We start from the raw sequence: 5,349 nt of genomic DNA on the forward strand, positions 1-5,349 counted from the left end.
CAGGAGGAGCCTCGCAGAAGGAGCCTCGCAGGAGGAGCCTCGCAGAAGGAGCCTCGCAGAAGGAGCCTCGCAGGAGGAGCCTCGCAGGAGGAGCCTCGCAGAAGGAGCCTCGCAGGAGGAGCCTCGCAGGAGGAGCCTCGCAGAAGGAGCCTCGCAGAAGGAGCCTCGCAGGAGGAGCCTCGCAGAAGGAGCCTCGCAGAAGGAGCCTCGCAGAAGGAGCCTCGCAGTAGGAGGCTCGCAGTAGGAGCCTCGCAGAAGGAGCCTCGCAGAAAGAGGGCTCGCGGAAGGAGCCTCGCAGAAGGAGCCTCGCAGAAGGAGCCTATCACAGGGAACTTGGGTCTCGGAAGGAGCTTTCGCTGGTGGTAATGAGATGTGAAAGACGAAGGGGGAGGGGGAAGGGGGGGTGGATGAGGGAGACGGCATGAATGATTCGTTTCACGCCAAAGAGGGAGGATGTTGGGGGTGTTATTTGGTGATTTTTTTTTTCTCTCTCTCTCTTTCTCTTTCTCTCTCTCTCTCTCTTTGTGTGTGTGTGTGTGTGTGTGTGTGTGTGTGTGTGTTTGTTATATATATATATATTATATATATATATATATATATATATATATTATATATATATATATATATATATATACATATATATATATCCACAGAAGAATAGACAGGCTGAGAGGTGGAAAGATAAACAAATAGGTACAGATACCCACATCAGCACTGGCCAGAGATGACATTGGAGTCACACTTGCCACGCTCACAGACAAACACAGACGTACGCAAACACACCCATCATCCTTAGTACACAGGACAAGACATCTGCGCTGTGGAGGCAGTTTGATCGTCTGTGCTTGGACAGAAATTACGAGGCCATAAACACACGGGAGGGCAGAACAAACTCCGTGATTCGTAGAGTTGTATCAAGTTTATTACGTGCTGCGTGATATAGACGAAAGCGAAAGAAAGAAAGAAAGAAAGACAAGGCAAGGAGGGAAATAAAGGTTAAGTGATCTGGGAAAGTTGTATAGATAGTCTTAAGGGTCTGGTTGTTCTATAGGTTGCCATATAGTACTTTTATGGGGATGGGATTGTAACAGAACTTGGAATTATCATTGCAAAAAGGGCATGGCATTAATTTTCATGGTATTTCACTTATTTTCGATTCCTAGGAAAAAAAAAGAAATATGAATGAGAATAGATTACCTTAAACTGCAAGACATATGATTAACATATCTAAGAATGGGAGGAAGGGAATGTGAAAAAAGAGTGGAAATATGGAGTAGGAAGAAGAAGAGAAAGGAATAAAGTAATTAAGCGATTTCGTGTTATTATGAGCTGGTAATATACTGCTACACTCACAATGAACATTCAGCATGTACTGTAGTAAAGGGGATTATAAAGTTACTATCAATATTCAAATACATATTAGAATAAGGATAATCCAGATTTGCAGAGCAGATGAATCGCCGGGATTATATGCGCGAAGGCATGCCCGCTTGTGTCAGCGCGTGCTGACTCGTGAGAGCGTACTGACGAGTGTTGACCCGATTCTTACCCAAAGTGGTGCCCAGCTACAGCAGTAACCGCCAGGCGACAGCGGAAACTCACGAGCTGGGACGGGGCTCGATCTGCCGACCACGGGGATGTGAGGCCGGCGCGCTACCACTACGCTATCCTGACGGCTTAAATACATATGAAAAAAAGAAGAAGTAATTCCAGTACTAATTAAGTAGCCTGATCTCCTGCAGTATTGATGACAACAACCTGGCTTAATACGAGACATCATCTGCAATGAAATTAATACATATTACAAAAAAATACAGGGATATAGCTGCTCATAATACCAGTTCTAATTCCAGTGATGATTAAACGACCTCTGATATTTCAATGAATTTAATCAACCTCTCCTATCTGTATATTAATTCAAGCTGTGCGGTATTACGATGAATTCAATAAAGCCGTAGGGTATTGCGATGTATTCCATCAACCTATAGCTTTATGATATTTCCATTACATGTTGTAATTTCGTCCATTCATTTCCTCATTACGGAATGGATCGTCCGTTTGGGATCTCATCTCCCTTCAGACTTAGACTCCTAGCTCTACCCCCCCTCCCCCCTCCCCCTCCCAGCTCTCCCCCTCCCCCTTCCTCCCCCTCTTCCTCCCCCACCTCCCATTGAGACCCTCCGAGTCAGCTGTCTCGAGAGACCGGCCCAATCTACTCTGATTTAGGTCCAACCGGTGTGATCTATCCCCCCCTCACCCTACCCCCCTCCCCATCCTCCGTCCCCCCCCGTACACCTGACCCACTTTCTCGATCTACCATCCTATCACACATACCTATATCCTCCTCATCCCTATCCTTACCCTACTTCCTCTCCCCCTCCCCCCTATCCACCCTCCCCCCTACCTCCCCACTCCCACCCTCCCTCCCCAACCCTAATCCTAAACCCAAACTAATCCCTAATTCTAACTACCCCCCTCCCCCCCTTCCTACCTTCCCACCTCCCCTCCTCCTCCTCCTCCCCTCTACCATAACCCCCAACCCTCGCACCTCACCCCCCCCCCCTTTCACCCCCCACCCCTCCTCCCTCCCTCCTCCCCTCCTCCCTCCCTCCTCCCCTCCTTTAGTTGGTGGAGGGACACTATTATTGTGGAAGAGGATTCGGCGATTCGGCCTATCTGCTCGAACAATATCTCAGGGACTGGGAAGTGAAATCTTTCTGTGGAGAGAGTGTATCGATTAAGGGGTAGGGGGGGGGGCGAGGAAGATTGGGAGGAAGAGAGAAGGAGAAGGAGGAGGGAGAAGGAGAAGGAGGAGAGGAGAGGAGAGGAGGAGGAGAATGGGGAAGGGAGATTGGGAGGAAGATTAGGAGGAGGAAGAGAGAAGGAGAAGGAGGAGAGGAGAGGAGGAGGAGAATGGGGAAGGAAGATTGGGAGGAAGAGAGAGAAGGAGAAGGAGGAGAAGGAGAGGAAGAGAGAGAAGGAGGAGAGGAGAGGAGAGGAGGAGGAGAATGGGGAAGGAAGATTGGGAGGAAGAGAGAGAAGGAGGGGAGAGAAGGAGAAGGAGGAGAAGGGGAGGAAGAGAGAGAAGGAGGAGAGAGAAGGAGAAGGAGGAGAAGGGGAGGAAGAGAGAGAAGGAGGAGAGAGAAGGAGAAGGAGGAGAGGAGGGGGAGAAGGGGAGGCAGAGAGAAGGAGGAGAGAGAAGGAGAAGAGAGAGAGAAAGGGAGGAAGAGAGAAAAGGAGAGGAAGATTGGGTGGAAGAGAGAGAAGGAGGAGGAGAAGGGGAAGGAAGAAGAAAGGAGGAGGAAGATTGGGTGGAAGAGAGAGGAGGAAGAGGAGAGGAAAAAGGAGGAGATGGAGAAGGAGATGGAGATGGAGAAGGAGGAGGAGAGGGAGGAGGACGAAGAGAGAGAATGAAGAGGAAAGAAATGAGGAGGAGAAGGTGGGGGAAGGAAGAAGAGGAGAGGGAGGAGGAGGAGAAAGGGGAAGGAAAAATAGGAGAAAGGAGAAAAAGAGGAAGGAAGAGGAGGCGAGGAAGGAAGAAGAGGAAAGGGAGAAGGAGGAGGAGAAGGGGGAGGAGACCAAAGGAGGGGAGAGAAAGATAAAAGAGGAAAAGAGAAAGGAAGAAGAGGAGAAGGGGAAAAAGAGGAAGGAGGAGGCGAGAAAAGAAGTAGAAGAGGGAGAGGAATAAGAGGAGAGAGAAGGAGGAAGGGAAGGAAGAAGAAGAGGGGGAGGAGGAGAATAAAGAGGAGGAGAGAAAGAAGGAGGAGAACTGGAAGGAAAGAGAGGAGATGGTGGAAGAGAGACAGAAGGAGGAGTAAGAGAAGGAGGACGAAGAGAAAAGGGAGGAGGAGAAGAGAAACAAAAAAATAGAAGATGAATAAGCAGAAAAATAGTAATAATGATGATAGTGACAATGAAAACAATATTGATAATGAGTATAAAGATAATGATAATAACAACAGTCATAATGATAATAATGATTATTACTATTGTGATTATTATCATCATCATCACCACTGCTATCGTTTTTACTATCGTTATTACTATTATCATTATCATTTTCGGGATAATGATGATAATAACAAAAATTATGATATTGATGAGGAAAAAGATGATAAAAATGATCATAACAATTATCATTAGGATTGTTTATAGTATCATTATTGCTGTATACTATAATCATTATTGTTATTTTTACTATCTAAATTCCTAACATTATCAATACTATAATTATCATCATTGTTTTCATCATTATCCTTATCATTATTATAATTGTCATCATAATTTATCATCATCATCATCTTAACAAAGTAATATGTTGTTTCAACGATTTGTTTATGTACTGCAACTTCACTTAACAAAGTAGTTTAACATACTTTGACATAACAGAATTTAACCAAAATGTATCTTAACATTAAATGACATGTATAACTTAACACACCATAACATTATTTAACATAACATAACATAACACACCGCAAGACGATATAACATAACACACATGACTCAACACTCCATAACATTATTTAACATAACATAACATAACTCAACACACCTTTACACTATTGAAGAAGACATAACATAACATGCATAACTCAACACACCATAACATAAAAAAACGAAACACACACACACACACACAAAAAAAAAAAAAAAAACGAAAAAAAAAAAACATTAACAGATTACAAGTAATAACACTCTTCATTCCTTATACATTAACCTTTAACGTTAATGCTTTCCATCATATCTTCAGCTTGTGTTATCATATATTATATGTATTGTTATCTGGTTCTTTGTTCTTGTTATTTTCCGTCTTTTCATATCATCTCTTTTTTTTGTTGTCATTTCCTTCTTTATCATTATGAGGTTATTCTTCTTTCGCTTTCCGTTTGTCTTCTTCTTCTTCTTTCTCTATTTTTTCTGTTTTCGTCCTTCTTCCTCTCCTTTGTTGTTATTCTTTCTCTGTTTTCTTATTTCTCCTTACTTCCCAATCATCCACATTTCTTTTGGAGTATTTTCATGAGTGAAAAGAGAAGTAAGAACACGACGGAGAAATCGGGAGAGAAAGAGAGAGAGAAAGAGAGACAGAAAAAAAGGATAAGGAGAAGGGAGAGACAGAGAGAATGAGAGAGAGAATGGAGAGAAAGAGAAAGAGGGAATAAAAGAGAGAGAGGGAGAGAAAGGGAGGATGAGAAAGAGAATAAGAGAGAAAAGGCGAGGAAAAGAGGGAAAAGGCGAGAAAGAGAGAAAAAGGGAGATAGAAAGAGGAAGACAAATATATTGAGAAAGGGAGAGAAAAGGAGAGAAAGAGTTAAAGAGAAAGGGAGGCAAAGAGAAAGAAATTAGGAG

The sequence above is a fragment of the Penaeus japonicus genome, unplaced genomic scaffold (assembly GCF_977035675.1).
Source record: "Penaeus japonicus unplaced genomic scaffold, GWHDUDI00000001_assembly GWHDUDI00000006, whole genome shotgun sequence".
Taxonomy (NCBI): domain Eukaryota; kingdom Metazoa; phylum Arthropoda; class Malacostraca; order Decapoda; family Penaeidae; genus Penaeus; species Penaeus japonicus.